Source organism: Hevea brasiliensis, chromosome 18 (genome assembly GCF_030052815.1).
Source record: "Hevea brasiliensis isolate MT/VB/25A 57/8 chromosome 18, ASM3005281v1, whole genome shotgun sequence".
NCBI classification, from domain to species: Eukaryota; Viridiplantae; Streptophyta; class Magnoliopsida; order Malpighiales; family Euphorbiaceae; genus Hevea; species Hevea brasiliensis.
This window is the reverse complement of record NC_079510.1, coordinates 51,545,405-51,566,300: the sequence shown is the minus strand read 5'-3', so window position 1 is coordinate 51,566,300 and position 20,896 is coordinate 51,545,405. Positions and strand designations below refer to the sequence as shown.

Below are 20,896 nucleotides of genomic sequence, written 5' to 3'. Positions count from 1 at the left end.
TATGTCTAATTAAATTGTTTAATTAGAATTTTAATCACACAATTAAATTATGATACAAATCAAAATTTTAAAAATTGTTTGAATGTGATTCAAATCTGAATTTAAAAGTTGTTTGAATGTGATTCAAATCTGAATTTTTAAAGTTGTTTCAAATCATATTTAAATCAGATTTTTTAAAATTGATTGAATAAAATTCAGATCTGATTTTTTAAAAAATATTTGAATGTGATTCAAATCTGATTTTTTAAAAAATATTTGAATGTGATTCAAATCTGAATTTTTAAAGTTGTTTGAATGTGATTCAAATCTGAATTTTTAAATTTGTTTGAATGAGATTCAAATCTAAATTTTAAATTTATTTGAATCATATTCAAATCTAGATTTTTAAGTTGAATATGAGATATTCAATTTAATTTAAGTATGTATGTTTTATTTAATTGTTAAATAGTGATATGCATGATGGATGATCATGGACTATAAAAGACCAATGTGATTGGATTTATTTCTTTTATGTTTCTTTGGGATTGTAAATTAATTAATTTATTTTAATTTATTTTGGGCATGTATTATTAAGTTTGTAATAATTTTTGGGTTGTAATTTCATTTATTTAAGTTCTTGTAAATTCGCCTTGGTATGCCAAGGATTACCATGTAATATTGGATTGCAAGAAGTTCAAGGAGGTCAATAGCTTTGGTGGGACCAGTGAGAGGAATTCAAGATCAAGTGTTGATTATGTACTCCTTCAGCAACTCTTGTAAAATGAATGAATGAATGAAATGCACCTAGGAATGCCCTGATTCAATTCTTGGTGGCTCAGAATTGAATCCCTTAGAAAGTCCATGATCATACCATATTTATTGTTTATCCATGAATACATGAGATGTATGGGAATGTATGCTATTATATGCTATATGCATGTTAATTGGATAATGTGCAAAGTGAGACCTTAATAGTAATTAGAATGACCATAAAATCTTCCAAACAAATGATTAAGTTCGAAATGCTATAATTAAAGTAATTATAACATAGGCCCTCCATTGGGGTAATTATTTTAAGAAATTTTAAATAGTTGCATAAGATGCAATTAATTTAAGAGATTTTCTTAAGAATAATTGTTAAGCATGAGATGTTGTAAATATGTAAATGGTTTAGTGGCCAATATTGGATGTACCTGAGGACATTAAAATTATTTGCATAATTACTGGCTCAATGGGTTCAACTTAACTAATGCAAGATAAGTCAATAATGGATGTACCTGAGATTTTGAGCATTAGGGGTTAGGTAAAGGATTGAACCTCACATGAGATGTGATGGGCAAGGAGTTGCTCACTTATAGTTTATTGTAATTCCAATAATGGATGTACCTGAGGATAATCAATAGAATTATAAAAATTCAATCACCCACTAGAAATCCATCCAACTAGGATTTTCGTTTTCTACTTTGGAAGTGTAGGATTCACTAAGTTAGTGGGAGGACCAATTTGATTAAAAGACCATAATCATTTTGGTTAATTACATGATACATTTACTAATTAATCTGGTTATTTTCTGCAGTTAATTTTCTGATAAAAATGAGCACAAAACAACCACTACCATCCAATATCCTTGCAAGCATACTTGATCACAATAGGTTGACAGGACCTAATCTGTCTGATTGGCTAAGAAATTTGAAACTTGTCCTGAACCTTGAACATATAGGATATGTTCTAGATTCAAATGTTCTTGGTCCCTTACCTCCAGAGGCCACACAAGAGGAACATGAAACTTTAGACAAGTGGAAAGAGCATGATATGAGAGTTAAGTGTTACATGCTTGCTTCCATGAGTAATGAGTTACAGAAGCAACATGAGAACATGTAGAGTGCGAGTGAGATCCTCCTTCACCTACAAGAGTTGTATGGTGAGCACAGCAGGAATGCTAGATATGAGATATCTAGACAGCTATTTCGTATGAGGATGTCTGAGGGACAGAATGTTGGGGATCATGTCCACAAGATGATTCGGCTGATTGAGCAGTTGGAACATCTTGACTTCAACATGGATTTCCAACTACAAACGGATTTGATCCTTCAGTCCCTTCCTGAGTCTTTTGGGAATTTTGTGACAAATTTCCATATGACTAAACAGGAATGCACCTTAGCTGGTTTACTCAACATGGTGGTTATTGCCCAAAAGAATATGCCAGGCAATAAAGGAAAAGAGATAGCTTTGGTTGCATCTTCTTCTGCTGGAAAGTCCAACAAGAAGAAGGGCAATAAGAAAAAGAAACCTCAGATTCCTGGTCCTTCCAAGAAAATAGCTGAACAGAAAAGGAAGACTAAGCTGATGGAGGCAAAGGAAAGTGTTTCCACTGCTAAAAGGATGGGCACTGGAAAAGGAACTGCCCAGAGTATCTTGCTTCTCTGAAGGACAAGAAGGATACACCTTCGGAAGGTATGTCCATATCTTATTATTTAGATTCTCGATGATACTCATAGTTCATCTACACTTGGGTTTTAGATATCGTGCGCTTCTCACATTTCTAATGATATGCAGGAACTAGCAAACAGTAGCAGCTTGCGTTCTCAAGATATTAGAGTCCGGATTGGCAATGGCTCAACTGTTGAAGCTTTAGCCATAGGATCTAAATATTTTTACATGTTTGGACATGTTTTGTGTTTGGATAATATTTTATATGTACCTGATGCTTTTAAGAACATCATTTCTATATCTAGTTTGACTAGAAATGGCTATGAATTTCAGTTCACAGATGATGTTTGCAATATTTATTTTGGAAATAAATATGTTGGTTCGGGTTATATGAATGATGGTCTTTATTATTTGGATAATAATGACAAACACAAATTGAATGCAAGTGATCTAAAAGAATGCAATGCCATGGTGAAAACCAACTCAAGTTCAAAATATATTTGGCACTTAAGGTTATGTCATGTTGCAGAAGATAGGATTGCAAAACTGGAGAAAATGGGGATTCTATCCTCATTGGGCTCTGAGCCTACTCCAACTTGTGAATCTTGCCTTCATGGCAAAATGACTAGATCACCCTTTGTTGGACAAGGGCTAAGAGCTGAAAATATTTTGGAGCTAATACATAGTGATGTATGTGGTCCATTTAAAGAAATGGCTAGAGGGGGTTTTCATTATTTTATTACCTTTACTGATGATAAATCAAGGTTTGGGTATTTGTATTTGATGAAATACAAACATGAATCTTTTGAAAAGTTCAAAGAATTTAAATCTGAAGTAGAAAATCAAACAGGAAAGAGTATTAAAGCTCTTCGATCAGATCGTGGAGGTGAATATTTGAGTACTGAATTTCATGAATACTTGAGAGAGTATGGCATTGTTTCTCAGCTGACTCCTCCAGGAACGCCACAACTGAATGGTGTATCTGAAAGGAGAAATCGTACCCTATTGGGTATGGTACATAGTATGATGAGCTATACTGATATGCCAATCTTCTTTTGGGGATTTGCATTAGAATCAGCTTTGTATATTCTGAATAGGATTCCATCAAAATCAGTTTCTTCCACAGCTTATGAGATATGGTATAACGGCCCGGCCCACTAGTGATATTGTCCACTCTGGACCGAAGCCCTCACGGTTTTAAAACGCGTCAATAGGGGTTACGAACCAACAACTTATAAACCCAGCATTTCTCCCGTGTTTTGCTGATGTGGGATTTGCCTAGGGTGTTACAATCCACCCCCCTTATGGGACTCAGCGTCCTCGCTGAGGTTTGCCCCACCATCGCTCAAGGTTGCATGCGGAGCGGCTCTGATACCACAAATGTAATAGCCCGGCCCACTAGTGATATTGTCCGCTCTGGGCCGAAGCCCTCATAGTTTTAAAACACGTCAATAGGGGTTATGAACCACCAACTTATAAACCCAGCATCTCTCCCATGTTTTGCCGATGTGGGATTTGCCTAGGGTGTTACAATCCACCCCCCTTATGGGACTCAGCGTCCTCGCTGAGGTTTGCCCCACCATCGTTCAAGGTTGCACGCGGAGCGGCTCTGATACCACAAATATAACGGCCCGGCCCACCAGTGATATTGTCCGCTCTGGATCGAAGCCCTCACAGTTTTAAAACGCGTCAATAGGGGTTACGAACCAACAACTTATAAACTCAGCATTTCTCCCATGTTTTGCCAATGTGGGATTTGCCTAGGGTGTTACATATGTCATGGAAGAAAACCAAGTCTTAAGCATATTAAAATTTGGGGTTGTCCAGCTTATATCAAAAAGCTAAACACTGATAAATTGGAGATCAGATCAGAAAAAGATCGATTTGTTGGATATCCAAAAGATAGTTTTGGATATTATTTTTATTTGCCTACTTCACAAAAGGTTGTGATAAGTAGAGATGCCACATTTCTTGAACAACAATTTGTTCAAGAAGGAGGCAAAGGAAGGCAAATAGAGTTAGAATTGGAGAATTCTGACCAACCAACAGATCAGATGGATATAGATCCATCTAGTCAACCTATACTCGTTGATGAAACATCTATAGTTGTTCCTCGTAGAACAACCAGGGTATCTCACCCACCAGTGAGATATGGTTTTCTTCATGAAGAAGAACAAGAGTTGTCTACTCATGAAGAAGTAGATCATGGAGATGATCCACTTACTTATGAAGAAGCTATATCAGATATAGACTCTTCAAAATGGATTGATGCTATGAAATCCGAGATTGATTCCATGTATAAGAATCAAGTTTGGGATCTTGTTGACCCACCTGAAGGTATTGTACCTATAGGGAACAAATGGGTTTTCAAGAAGATAATTGGTTCTGATGGAAAGGTAGAGACCTATAAGGCAAGGCTAGTAGCGAAAGGGTTTCGCCAAAGGCAAGGAATCGACTATAAGGAGACTTTCTACTTTGCTACCATGCTTAAATCAATTAGGATTTTATTAGCAATAATGCATACTATGATTATGAGATTTGGCAGATGGATGTCAAAACAGCTTTTCTCAATGGATACATTGAAGAAAACATTTTCATGGAACAACCTAGGGGTTTTGAATCCCAAGATGGTTCCAAGGTATGCAAGCTAAAGCGATCCATTTATGGGTTGAAACAAGCTTCGAGGAGTTGGAACATCTGTTTTGATGAAGCCATTAAATCCTTTGATTTTATCAAAAATGAGGATGAGCCATGTGTATATAAGAAGGTTAGTGACAGTGCTATCACTTTCCTTGTCTTATATGTGGATGACATACTGTTGATGGGTAATGACACAGGTATGTTGACGACTATAAAGGTATGGTTGTCAAATACATTCTCCATGAATGACTTAGGTGAGGCAACCTATATTCTTGGGATTCGCATCTATAGAGATAGAGCGAAAAGAATAATTGGTTTATCTCAAAGTCTATACTTGGAAAAGGTGTTAAAGAGGTTTAACATGCTTGATTCCAAGAGAGGATTGTTACCAGTGAGACATGGTGTCCACCTTTCTAAAGAGATGTCTCCAAAGACACCTGAAGAAAGAGATAAGATGGCCAGGATTCCATATGCTTCGGCTATTGGAAGTTTAATGTATGCAATGTTGTGTACTAGGCCGAATATCGCATATCTTTATTAGTTTGACTAGCGGTATCAATCCTATCCAGTTTGGAACATGGATAGTCACAATAATATCGTTAATTACTTGAGAAGAACTAAGGATTTATTCTTGATTTATGGAGGTGGAGACTTGCAATTGGATGGTTATACTGATTCTGATTTCCAATCAAATATCGATGATAGAAAGTCTACCTCTGGATATGTGTTCATTTGTAATGGAGGTGCAGTCAGTTGGAAGAGTTCCAAGCGAGCACGCATTGCAGATTCCACTACAGAGGTGAGTATATTGCTACATCGAGATCTTTGCAAAGGAAGTCGCTTGGATAAAGAAGTTCGTGATGAGAACTTACAGTAGTTCCTTCCATTGAGTCGTGATTCCATTACAACTGTGACAACAATGGAGCAACATCATCTGCTAAGGAACCAAGGTCTCACCAGAAATCCAAACACATAGAAAGGCGCTACCACATTACAAGAGAAATAGTTGGGCGAGGCGATGTAGCCATGCAGAAAATAGCATCAGCTGAAAATCCAGCTGATCCATTCACTAAGCCTATGTCACAGACTCAGTTAGACCGACATCTTGAGAAGATAGGTCTAAGATATTGTAATGAATGGCTCTAGTGCTAGTGGGAGATTGTTAGTAGTATGTCCTAGAGCATATCATTTAGTATGTATCTTGTACATATTTTTATTAATAAAAGGCATTTCCACTTTTCCGTTTACATAATATATTTATGTGTAATAGAAAAGGTCCATTGATATTTTGTTAGAAATATTATTCTTAAGTTGTTAAGAATATGAGTGACAATATTTCTAGCACAAAGTATCATAAATAGGTTCACAATCGAGGATACTTCATAATAAGAACATGACTTATCCAGAAAGATTGTATTCATGTTTGTTACCAAGTTATTTATATGAGATATAAATAAGATGGAATGGTGAGTCTCATGCCATATGACAAACATGATAGGCACTTATAAATAATAAGTAGACCGAACTAGTGACACTTATGAAAAGCACATGGAGTTTACTCTTGTCAATGTTTTGTCATAAATCATATCAGTGCATATAATCTTTAGACTTGAGATAGCACAGTTATCTTGTATATAGGTAGTTTGAGTTTGATACTGCTTTCATACTTGTACTATGTATGGGTATATGAGCATGTGTTGGCTCCTACTAGTTATATATGGAGGTAGGTGTTGATCAAGATGGAATCTGTTCCTCTAAGTAAATAGAGATAAAATCCTATGTTCATTTAATTGTTCTTGATGTTTCAAGTTCCTGGCCAGGACAGATAGATTTATTCAGAAAAGAGTTTCTGATGAGAAAATCTTTTTAATCAAGAACTGAAATTAAAAGAGAACATAATATTCATAGCAAATCGAGTTTGACATAAACCATGACTCCAGCTTGAGTTGGGATTTTGTAACAGAGAGATTCTAGTGCATGGTAACATATGATTATAGGTTCATTTAAGGTAAACCTTATTACTAATTGGGTGGCCATGGCATGCTATGCTAGGTGTTAACCATGGTCTATGAGGTGCATAAAATGATTTAGAGAAATCATTTATGATAAGAAAGAGTTCTGATGATATTAAGAGTTGATATCATGTCTCATTGCCAATTAGTGATGAGCCTAGTAAGTCACACACATACACAAATTATCACCTATTTAAATATGATTTAATTAATTAATTAAAGAGTTTAATTGATTAATTAAATAGGTTTGGTTTGTAATTAAATTGCAAAGTCCCTAGCATGACTTGAAACCAAATCTAGATTATTGGATGTGTAGTATAAATTAAATTTATATTTAAAGTGTTTAAATATGAATTTAATTAATGAGAAATTAATTAATAGAGATTAATTAATTAATTTATATTTGATATAAATTAATTAGAAGAAGAAAAATAATTATTTTGGGTTAAGAACTCAAAATTAAGACACAGAGGCATTTTGGTCATTTCACAGTGTGACACGTGGCACCATGAGATGGTGACACATGGGATTACAAATAAACTTGCCAAATGTTTTTTAATCATGTAAGATGATTAAAATCAAGATTAAATATTGGTTTGACACTTGGCACAATGTGATTGGGTCACTTAAACCTATAGCTAATCAAAGGGTGACATGTGGCAAGGGCTTAATGTGTTAACCTAGCTATTTAAGTGTTGTTATGAAAAGAAAAATAACCAGCAGCCACTCCTCTCCTTTGCACTTTGAGGCTTTTCATCTATTCTTCTTCATCTCTCATCAATTCAAAGAGATTAGCCATCAATCTCTTGAATTAAGAACACTAGAAATTGTTTCTAGTGTCCTATTTACATCTCTAATCTCTTAAAAGGCAAAACTTGAATTTCTAATTAATAGAAAAAGCTTTAGAAGCTGTTTAAGGGCTGCCATAGGTGTTCTTGGTGTGGACAAGCTAGAGGGACAACATCTGGTGTCCTGAAGACGAATCTCAAAGGCGCAGACATTGCGATTGCATCAAGAGGTTAGTGTAATCATTCTTGATTTAATCTAGGGTTCTAAAATTAATCTGATTAATTTTAAAATCTTAAATGGCAAATACAGATCCAAAAACATATTAAAAGAGTTTTAATATGTTGTTTATCATTGAAATCAAATAGATAAAAATAAATCTTGCATGATGCATGTGGCCCTAGGTGAAAATTTTTGAATTCAATGGTATAAACTTGTGTTTTTCACGCTTCCGTTCCTTCAGAAAGCTGTCATTTGATTCCTCAATTCTTTAGTTTTTCCAGGTGGAAAATATTGTGCAAGAAATACATCAATGAGTTGCTCCCAATTTGTAATGGAGTTGTGAGGTAAAGAATCAAGCTAATCAAATGCTCTATCCTTCAAAGAGAATGGGAATAGCTTCAATCTTGCTGCATTTTTAGATACTCTAGGTTGTTTTTGCATATCACAAATCATAGCAAATTTCTTTAGATGTGTGTGTAGATTTTCTGAAGGATGTCCACCAAATTAGGAATTTTAAATCATTTGAAGAACCCTAAAATCATTCTTGTAGCTATTTGCATCAATTCTTGGTCTTGCTATACTCTCTCTTAAGTCATCAAAACGAGGAAATGCATGATCCATCATACTTCCCCTAGGCACATTAGCATTTACAACCTCTTCACCTTGGGCTGCATTTTCATTATTTCGATCATTTTCAGCATTACCACCACCAATTCTAATTCTTTTATCATCCATTTCTGCTTCAATTTAAGTTGCTCTCAAGGCTTTTTTCCTTTTTTTGGTTTTTTTCTTGTTGGCTCTACAAAATTTCTCAATTTCAGGATTAAACAATAAGGATGTGTCACTTGTGCTTCTAGCTCTTCTCATAAAAGTTTAAGAGTACCTAAAAAGAACAAACAAACACAAAAAATGAAAAGATAACAAAAGTAAAAAACTATAAATAACTAAAATAATCAAGAATTCAATCTTAAACAAACAACTCCTCAGCAACGGCGCCAAAAACTTAATGTGGCTCAACCGCAAGTGCACAAGTCATACAAATAATATAGAAAGATATCGTTCCCACGAGGAGTTGTATTAATGATTGAATTTTTTATATAAAAATTGACTAATTTGAACTATTTTTGAAATTAGAGCAATATATTGATAGATATTGAAATGTAAAATCTATATATGCAAAATTAATAATCTAATCAACAATGTAAAGATTCAACTAAATTTGCGGCAAATTAAAATAAGCAAATTGAAATATAGCAAGATTTAAAATGGCAAGCGATTAAATTCAATTAGAAATTAACAATGATAAAAGGGTGATTCTGGAGTTTAGAAATTCATATTCAAGCTATTTTGGGATTTTTAAATTGGTTATCCAATCTTATGGAACTTACAGGTTTTAAGGAGATTAATCCTTAAATCCTTTGAATACTCTTTCGAGTGAGACAAAGAGTGCCTTAATCAATCTAATCCTACTTTCGTAGAGTTAAAATTAATCAAGACCAATTAAGCTCCTTAATTAATCTGTAAATCCTCTTAATCCTTAGTCTATTTCTAAATCTAAGTTAATTAAGTCTAATTTCTTAATTATCTATCACAAGGTTTTCTCCTTTCCGTGCTTCAACCATGGATTAAGAACAATACTTAATGGGATCCTACACTAAGCATGTCATTGAGCACACAAGAAATAGATAAAACTTCATTAAAACCACAAAATATGGATTACCCAATCAAAATTCACAAAATATCTCAAATATTACATCCCAACTCCAGAATCTAATGAAAACTACTCACTATCCATAATATTTACAAGAAATTATGAGTTAATATGTAAATAAAACTTGAGTCTATGCTAAGAACTAAGAAACCCACTACAAGAAAGGTAGAAAATAGGGAAGAAAGGAAGAAAAATCCAAATCTGGTGTAGAAAAGGAAAAGTGACGTTTCACTCTCTGTTTTTCTGACTCTCCTCTACTGCTGCTCTTTTCTTCCCTCCTTTTTTTTTTTTTTCCTGAAATGGGATAAGCACATATATATATCTTTCTGACAAGTAGCCCTAAAATGGTGTGTTTGAATTGAAGTTTACATGAGGAAAATCTTCTGCTAGCTCATTATGAAGAGTTGCACAGGTTGTGCAAGTTTCTTATGCAGATTCCATACAAAATTGGTAGTTCCAGGTGTTTCCCGTGATGTTGCATAAGCTATGCAAGTTGGTTTTGCAGTTTCTTCAAGCTTTGGAGACTTCTATGAAACTGTATAAGTGAACTGCATAAGTTAAGGCCCTTATGCAGTTTTCGACAGGTTTTGGGTTCTCTGCGTGAGCTGCATAGGCAGAGTGCGAGACTGCATAAGTTATGTAGTTTTTCGTGAAGCTGCATAAGCAGGACTTGAACTTGCATAAGTCATGTAGAAATAATTATGCAGGTTTCGACAGGTTTTAGAGTTTGCTTCTTCTTCTTGTGCAGAACCTCACAACTTATGCAGCAGGTTATGCATATTTCGGCCACCTTACATTTTTCAATATTCAAACTTTGTTTTTGATATCTTTGGCTGTAGAAATCACTCCTCATTGGCAAAATTTCTTCTTAATCCATCAAAAACACTATTTTTCCTACAAAACAAAGTAAAATTACAAATTAATTCAAAAATTGACAATTATGAAAAACTATCTAAATAACTAATAAAATTGGTTAAAAGTGACTAACAAGTGAATGAAATGGCCATAAAATCTAAACTAAATGACTATGCAAAATGCATGTATCATTGATGTACTAAAAAAAAGTTTCACATGGCCAAAAATAAAAATGGGTAATGTAATTACCAAATGATGAGAATGATTATAGTAATAATCTTAGTTGTTAGTTTGCTGCAAATACTAGATTTCATGTAATATTCCATGCATTATCTCAATTGCTTAAAGAATGCAAAGTGTAGTAATTTCTCGATTGCAAATACTACTCCATATTCATGGGTGGCAAAGAATTTTCTCTTTCCTACAGATCCTTTCTGGGAACAATTTTGGTGGTGGCAGCTCAGGTGGTAGGATATCCTTTCTATATTTTATCCTTTACAGGTTAAATACTCCAGATTTCTATTGATTCCCATTTGGACTCGTTGCTTTCAGAATGGCCCATATAAACTTTTCCTTGAAAATTGAATAAGGTGCTACCACAAACCATACGGCTAATTTTTACAAGTTATAGCTCTTTCCTTTCATAGTTACCATTTCCATGCGCACATAATTATTCACAGAAAGAGCTTTACTTTGCGATTCTTGCAATTTCCCCATAATTTGAATGTAAAGTGGGAAATAGCTTTTCTTTGATTCTGAGATTATCTTAATAAGTGTGTTTGGCCAAAGAGTCACACACACGTATATAATTGAAATATTAAGTTTCAGCTGTGACCTAGATAGCCTTCAATCTGGGCATTTACACCAATTGCTGTCTTTCTTAAAGATTAAATCTTTACTAGCAGATCGAATCATTTTATTATATCCTTAAATTATTTCTTTGTTATTTCAAAGATTCCTGTTATTAATTATTATTTTTCTAAAATGATCTTGATCGTAATCTCTCTGCAATGATAAAAACTTAAAAGCAATTAGATAGGGAATCTTGCCCTTCCAAAACTGAGAAGGGGATAGGATTCAATTGGCTAAAGCACTAGGCATAGCCATGTCACTATCAAGTCTTCTCTACCAGCTAAGCATTTCCTTCTCTCCATTATTATTATTATTATTATTATTGGTCAGGGTAAGTGCTTATTCTAAACCCAATTATTGCAATTGGAAATGATTTTAATTACAAGGTATGATGTTATATCATTTTATTAGTTAGAAGACATTGGTGGGTTAATGGATCAATTGTATAAGGAAAAAAGATCTTTTGAAGCCAAGTCTTAGATTAGGTAAAAGGTCAATGTCCGATTATGTCAGCCATCCAACTAATGCAGTTATCTTACTAAACATTTTCACTTTGTTTCAGTTGCAGTAAGTCAGTGACAGTTAACAGAAAGTATATCTTTAGATGAGGCTATCTGTATAACCAAGTGCTTCTCCCACTTGCGTATCAGATGACACCTAAAATTTGTGGTTCCAGGGCCATTTTTGGATCAGGCTGGTGGGGTTCTATTCAGTCATGAATAGTCATTGTATTTAGAGTAAGATGATTGATTGATTTGGTTGGTATCCTTTAAATTTATCTCATAACGTCACAAGATCCCATTTCAGCTCAAATCAAAGTCACTTTAAAGCTAAACTTGTAATCTTTCTCATAATTTCATCATTTCGTTATGGCTTAGGAAGACTTGTTCTTTTGTCCTTCCTCTTGAGTTTTAGACAAGATTTGGATTTTTTTTTCCCTCTTATGGTGTTTCAAGTCAGTCTAATTTTCCATATCATGCTTTATATCTTATTCTCTTTATCAACTTTAGATTGGTATGATTTTTTCAATTCACTGAAAGTATTCTGCAAAAAATTATAGACATGAGACGCAGAACTTCAATCGTGGAGGTAGAAGGTTAAGTATGCAAGTAAAAATTCAAGGGACTAACCAGTGTTCGAGTGCTCAGCTCCAACCCTTTCAGGTGCATAACAAGTATTGGAGCTGAAGTCATGCAAAGAGAACGGATGAGTTTACTTCAACTCCAATAAAAAGTGTGTTTTCAAGAGTTTATTTTGCGTTATTGCACATTGATGTTGCAGCTGTATGAATATCTGCGAGTTTTAAGCTTCAATTCTTTTATCAATTCTAATGTAATTTTCATGTGATTTTACATATATAATTATAATTGCAGTTGAAACCTCTGTTGTAGTTCTGTCATTCCACTTCTCTCTATTGGTGGAAAAACACCATTGAATGAACTAAACCTGCTCTGACATATCATATTACTGAATTGAATTAAATGGGCAGAGATGAATGAGTAGGCTGAGGCAAGAGTATGTGAGATAGGCTTAATATTAGAACTAACCAATTAGATAATTAACCCTTCACCCTTATAAACCCTTTAAATTACTTGTTATATTTGGATGTAGGACTCTTGACATTTTCAACTAGCTTTCTGATCAATGTGCTGCATCAACTTGGTGAAAGTTATATGTGCACTTTGCTGCTATAATTTCCCCTATTTGTACTGCAATGATATGTCAATTTCTATATTATTAAGAGCAAGCATTTAATACTATGTTGGTTTCCAAGGGTTCGATATACTGTCTCTTTTTCATTCATTTCTGAAACTTGAACATGACTGGTCTGCTTATAACACTCGACCATCATGAAAAACAATGACACCCACATAAAGAAATAAGTGGATAAAAGTCCATTGTTACATGTAACCACACAATAGCTCTCTGTTTCACGTAATTCTCACTCTTACATTTATGGTAATCGGTAGAGATTCTAAATATTAAGAGCTAGGCAGTTTTCTGTTTTTCAAAGGAAAAAAAATTATGAAATCTGCGATTTTAGCTCAAGAGTTGAATTCAATTGAAACTAAACAAATAAAAAAAAAACTATAAAATTTGTGACAAGCCCAAGCTAATGTTAACATATATGGGCCTTGCAATACTGCACTGTAATTTATTCAGTCCAATAAGATTTTTTTTTCTGGCCTTATTTTCGATGAAGAGCCCATTAACATGTGAGGCAGTGTGGCTGGATTTTACAAAACTGAGAGGGCTGATCGAAAATATAATTAGAGCAGAACATAGAATTTCGTGTGCGCAATTGCTCCTCCCATTTGTATGAGTATGAGATGAGGTGTTCAAGGTAAGCCCAGTTATTGAACAAGAGAAATTCTGTTGAACACTGTTAGCTTTAACTATTTGGAGGTGATTTATTTGATTTATTTGTTTGATCTCAACTCGGTCAAGTCGATTTAGAATATTTTTTGAGCCAAACTCGTGTAGCTTACGAGAAAATTGACTCATTCATCCCCTAAACCAAATTTATGTCACCAAAATCGTGCTTAGCTTCCGTGATATAAACCCAATCCATTTAAAAAGATTATAAACCAGCTAAATAATAGTAACATGTTCGTTGCTGTAGACCCAAAGTTTATGTTTAACAGAAAACAACGTACACAAGAATCTCCACTTGTGGTAGCGACGACAAACTGCGGACAGAGATGTTTGTGGGGCTGGAAACAAGAGGCAAATTAAACTCCATCCAGGCCTGTTTCAGGATGTTGCATAATACCACACAAGTTCAACTGTTCTTTCTTGCGATGCACAGAAAGAAACAACATCTTAACAAAACATTTCACCACCTTGTGCTCACCACCTGCATGAAAAAATGCAAAAGAAATGGTCTTCGAAATTTATATGTTAATTTCTTTGATGCCCTTTATCGATAATTTATATTAAAACACAGATAATGCCGAAACCTGTAAACACATTACTTTTTGTTTTTGAGTTGATGACAAATCACTTCATTTCAAAAGAGATGGGCAACAAACTATGCTATTTCACTCAATGGCTTGGATGAAAAAGACGTAATATACTCCCTCACATCCTGTACCTCAACTAATTAAGAATGTATGAGAGGTGGATCAACTTCTATTTGAGTAAAGAAACCTTGTTTAGTGTATTCAACTAATTTCCCTTCCTTCACTTAATTAAGTGTTCCTTTTAAGAAAAGTGCGAAGTTGTGCTTTCTGGCTTTTTATCATGGCTTCGAAATGCTTGGCCTCTAAGCTTTTCTTTCGGATGTGTCGTGGCCATTCAATGTAGCCTTTCATCTCCCGAGTAACATGTGGATTCACGAAGTCCCTTAGTATTGTGTTCTTTGAGAGCCTCCCATCACCACCACCGTCATCAAAGGGCTTGTTTCCAAAAGGTGGCAAGTTAAACGTAATTTTATCAAAAGGGATGAGTAGCAAAATATTTACCAAAATGAGGTGAAATTTGTCAACTTGAAAGAGGAAGGTAGGAGACTCTATTATATATAGCGTCTATCATGCAAAAAATTTGAAAAGATTACCATTTCTTTTGAAAATAAAGTTTCATCAAATGTTTTGCCCTCAAATTTTGCCTCTTATCAAGCTTATATGAATGCATTTTCCATATTTGACACTGTGTTCGAAAATATAAATTAAAATATTTTAAGTATAAAAAATATTTTAAATTTTTAAGTATAATTTTAAAATATTTTTTATACTTAAAATATTTTTTTATCCGATAATTTAAAATATTTTTAATATTTATAAAATTTCATATATGTCAAATCTATAATTTTCATACTAATATTAACAATTATTTTTTTCTCAATTTTAATATCCTTTAAAAATATTAAAAATCCATTTTTATTTTTGTTAATATAAAATATTAAAAATTAATTTCACACTATAGCTAATCTTAATCTAAATTATATTTTACACAAAATATTATAAAATTACAATAAATATCTAACAACATTAAATCTTTTAAATTCAAAAAAATATTAAAAAATTTTATACTTAAAAATTTAAAATATTTCTTATAACTTAAAATAATTTTAATGCTTATAAATTTTCATATATGTCAAAATCTACAATTTTTATACTAATATTAACAATTTTTTTTTCAATTTTAATATCCTTTAAAAATATTAAAAATTCATTTTTATTTTTATTAATATAAAATATTAAAAATTAATTTCACAATATCACTAATCTTCATCTAAATTATATTTTACACAAAATATTACAAAGTTACAACAAATATCTCACAACATTGAATAATTTAAATTCACAAAAATGTTAAAAAAAAATTATACTTAAAATTTTACAATATATTTTATAGTTTAAAATAATTTTAATTCTTTCAAAATTTTATCCATGTTTAAATCTACCATTTTCATACTAATATTAACAATTAATTTTTTTCAATTTCAATATCTTTTAAAAATATTAAATTAAATTTATATTTTTTTAATTATAAGCTAGACTCTTCACATACTAAAATAACAATTAAACTCTTCACACAATATATTTTATATTTATTGATATTTAAATTTATATTTTCCAACATAATATCAGTATTATCAAGCGATAAAGAAGCAATAAAAATTTGAAGAATGCATTCATATAAATTTAATAAGAGGTCAATTTTGAGGACAAAACATCAAATGAAGCTTTATTTTTAAGTAATAAACAATGCCAATACAAAGCAGTAGTTATTAACCTCTAACGATATATGCAGCTAGACGCTACTATATGTAGCATTTAATTAATATTTTAATATTTTTTTCATTTTTCAAAATAAATGATTTTTAAAAACTTTTTATATAGCGGTCCCTGTACATGATACAACCTCTCACATTTATCTTCCAAATCAATAAATTTCACTTTTTTTTTGGTAAATATTTTGTTTCTCACCCCTGTTAATAATTTTTATTTAGCCTCCCACCTTTTGGAAAAAAGCCCGTCACCAAATGTTATCTCATTGTGTCTGCTGTTACTTGGACTTGAAACTTGATGATCCCAAAGCTTAAAAGTGGAAGATATCTTCTGCAATGATTTTTCCGCTGAGCGGAACCCAGTTATTTGTTTATTTGGAGAATCATTTCTTACATTCTCCTTGCATTTTCTTGCACTCCCTTCAAGGGAATAACTTGAAACTTTTTCTTCAGCATCCCATTCCCATTCTCTTGCTTCTTCAAATTTACTTGTGTTGGGAATAGAGTCATTTGAATGATTCAGCAAATGCTGGCTACTACACTGATTTTCTGATCCGAAGCTACCCGTCTGGATTTTGGATACATCATTTTCAGGAGAGTATATATCACTTGGCTTTGGGGACATGCAAAAGAGTTCCTTGAGATCTTTAATATTTATAGACTTAGCTACTTGTCTGAACAATTCAGCTTTTCTCAACTCCCCCACATCCAAGGTACCCCCTCTTGACCTTAGAAAAGCTTCAAGATCTGCTATGAATTTATTCATTTGACAATACTTATCATCGAGAGCTAATTTCGCATCAGCCATCTTCATATGAACCCGTTCCTCGCACCATGCCTCAGCAATCTGCAACATTTTCCTCTCTTCTTCCACTTGTTCCCTAATGTTGATGGATTCCATCTTCAATGTTTCAACTATGGCTTTATCTTCTGCAATTTTATGTGCTAGTTCTTTACATACTTCCTCCATTAATTCTCTGCCCCTTTTCTCTTCCTCGTAATATTTCATGAATTGCTTTTCAGACAATTTGAAATCTGCCAATTCATCGATCAATTTAGAATTGAGAATTTCGATGGTTTGATAGTTTTTCCTTTGCCTTCTTAATTCATTTTTCAAATCATCTATAACTGCAAGAATTTTCTGATGTTCTCTCCTGTGCCATGAAGTTCTTTTTTCCACAAGTTTCCTCGATAAACGCTTGATTTCCTTCTGAGAGGACGGTTGCTCGACATCAAGCTATTGTGCATGCACCAGTTCAGCTTGAATATTGGAAGAAGTAACAGATGCAGCACTAGAAATCGTATGTTCTTTAAGAAGTTTCATGCCGCCCCAGCTGTTCACCTGATTAGTTATTCTGGAGCTCATAGGGTCCCATTTTTGTCGCCCCCTCCATTGTACGCTTGGAATAAAGCAAGGACTATGAGTAAAGAAAGAATTTTGTATTTTTGAATTTGTGTATTACAAGATTTACAGGATTCTATAGATACAAGTATAATTGAGCTAAGAAAAGAAAGAAAGTTGTTAGTAAAAATAAAGCCTAGATTAAAGCCTAAATCAAGGTCTATAATATTGGGTTAATGACAGAATATTGGGTCAATGACAACTTAATACAAATATGGCAGTTGTATTCTAACATCCCCCCTCAAACTCAAATAGGCAAAGTATTTGCTAACTTGAGTTTGCAAGATAAGTTGCGAAATCGCCCAGGTGGATGAGCTTTGGTGAAGATATCTATCGTCTGATTAGCAGAAGGAACCGAAATGAGACAAAGCTTGCCACTCGCAAGGTGATGACGAACAAAATGACAATCAATCTCAATGTGTTTAGTTCGTTCATGAAAAACATCATTGTGGGCAATTTGGATGGCACTTTGATTATCACAATAGATGTTTGTTGCAGCATTAGATTGAGAGACACCCATGTCCTGTAATAACCATCTTAATCAGAGAAGTTCAGAAGTAGTATCAGCTAGTGCCCTGTACTCTGCTTCCGTACTAGATCGAGAAATTATTGTTTGCTTCTTACTATGCCAAGATATAAGAGAATCTCCTAGAAAGAAACAATAGCCAGTTGTAGATCTTCTATCAGTAGGATCTCCAGCCCAGTCAGCATCAGAATATGCTTTTAGTTCAAGCAATGATTGAGCAGAAAAATGAAGACCATGGAACAATGTACCTTTGATGTATCAAAGGATACGAAGAACAGCAGTAAAGTGAGAAGTGCGAGGAGCAGCCATGAATTGGCTAACAATATGAACTGCATATGCTATGTATGGTCGAGTGGCAGTGAGATAAATAAGACTCCCAACCAACTGCCTCTAGAGTGTTGGATCCTCCAAAATTGTTCCATCCGTAGGAGAAAGTTTCACATTTGTCTCAAGAGGAGTATTAGTAGTTTTATTATCTGTCAAACATGCTCGACATAGAAGATCAATGGCATATTTAGCCTGAGACAAATAGTAGCCTTTGCTATCAGAAGAGACTTCTAACCCAAGAAAATAACTCAAATGACCAAGGTCTTTCATTTCAAACTGAGTACAAAGAAAATTTTGCACCTCTTTAATACCCTGCAAATCATCACCTGTGATAATCATATCATCCACATATAATAACAAAAGTGTATATCCCTTATGAGTCTTGCGAATAAAAAGAGCACTATTAAAAGAGCTAGAAGAGATACCCAATTTACTAATTGTAGAGCTGAATTTTGCAAACCATGCTTTGGGGGCTTGTTTAAGTCCATATAAAGCCTTTTGAAGCTGGCAAACTTTCCCAGGTGGATGATCATAACCAAGGGGAGGTTACATGTAAACTTCCTCAGAAAGATCCCCATTAAGAAAGGCATTTTTCACGTCCATCTGAAAGAATGTCCATTTACGCACAGCTGCAATAGCGATGAGGCTATGAACATATGTGAGACGAGCTACCGGAGTAAAAGTCTCTTCGTAGTCAATACCATACTCCTGAGTGAAGCCTTTTGCTACTAATCGTGCTTTGCAATGTTCTACTAAACCATCTACTCGGGTTTTGATTTTATAAATCCATTTGCATCCTATAGCAATTTAACCAGTCGGTAAATCAACCAAGTTCCAAGTGGAAGTCTTTGTTAAGGCCTGCAATTCTTCTTGCATTGCTTGTTTCCAAAGAGGATTAGTACTGGCTTCCTTATAAGAAGAAGGTTCATGCAAAGAAACTATAGCAGAATAGCAGTGATAATCATGAAGATAAGATGGTGGGCGACGTACTCTAGAAGGTACAATATCAGAAGGACTAAAAACAATGGGTAGGGAGACAGAATCCGCAGATGTACTAGATCTCTCATACGTCACCATAGGTTGACCATCTGTTTGTCCTACATTAAAGATGTTAGGAGAAGGAGTTGTATTGTCATTAAGAGGAGAAGATGTATCAGGAAATAACTCCACAAACAAATTAGTGAAGAAAGGGGAACTATTGTCTGGACACTGAAACTCAGACAATGTGAAAAACATTTTATGTTCCCAAAAGGTAACATGACAAGAGATACGAAGACATCTAGAAATAGGATCCTAACATCGATAACCTTTATGCTCAATGCCATAACCCAAAAAACAACATAATTGTGCATGAGGTTCTAATTTTGAACATTCATGTGGTTGAAGAAAAACAAAGCAAGCACACCCAAAAACACGAAGAAGACTATAATTAGGAGAGATACCATACAAACGTTTATAAGGTGTTTGATTACCAATTGTTTCAGAAGGAACGCGATTAATGGTGTAAACAGCTGTAAGAGTAGCTTCTCCCCAAAATCGTTTAGGACAAGAGGAAGAAATTAAAAGGGTACATACAGTGTCAAGAATGTGTCTATGTTTTCATTCTGCACGACCATTTTGTTAAGAGGTACCTGGACAAGATCGATGAACAGTAGTGCCATGTTGAGAAAGAAGATTGAGAAAGCCAGTATCTTTATATTCCATGGCATTATCTGTTCGAAGAGTTTTAATGGTACAAGAGAATTGAGTTTGAACATGAGCATTAAAATTAGAATAAATTTGCGACAATTGAGAACGATTTTTCATAAAGCAAATCCAAGTAAATCTAGAGTAATCATCCACAAATATCACAAAGTAAGTGGCACCACTCATGGTGGCAACTGGAGATGGACCCCAGATATCAGTATGAACAAGATCAAAGATTGAAGAGGAAATAGAATCACTATTATTAAAGGGTAAAGCATGATGCTTACCAAGTTCACATGAAGAGCAATCAAAATTCTCATACTTAATATTTCCTAAAAGATCACTAGAATATAAAGAGTTTAGTTTAGAAGGAGAAACATGCCCAAGTCGAGAATGCCAAGTAGAAGAAGACACGGAGGCAGCACATTGAGATAAAGAGATAGGTATAGAAGTGGTTTGTGAAGGAAGGTGAAGATATGACAATTCAAACAAACAATCAACTTCATGGCCGGTCCTAAGGATCTGTCCTGTCTGCGGATCCTGCACATAACAACCATGATAAGAAAAATGTAAATCAAGACCAAGATCACATAATTATCCAACAGAAATAAGTTTGAGTGAAAGTGTAGGAACAATAAAGGTATTAGTTAAGGACAAAGTTGATGTAGAAATATTTCCAACATGAATAACAGACAAGCATGAGTTATCGATAGTATGAATAACAGGAGAATGAGAT

General features: G+C 33.8%; 1 long non-coding RNA gene across 1 annotated transcript; it reads left to right on the top strand.

Moving 5' to 3' along the window:
* Positions 1-16,497: 16,497 nt before the first annotated feature.
* LOC131175982 (uncharacterized) lies at positions 16,498-17,670 on the top strand. The gene is made up of 2 exons (XR_009146093.1): positions 16,498-16,932; positions 17,387-17,670. It is a non-coding gene; the product is annotated as an uncharacterized LOC131175982 (long non-coding RNA).
* Positions 17,671-20,896: the final 3,226 nt, after the last annotated feature.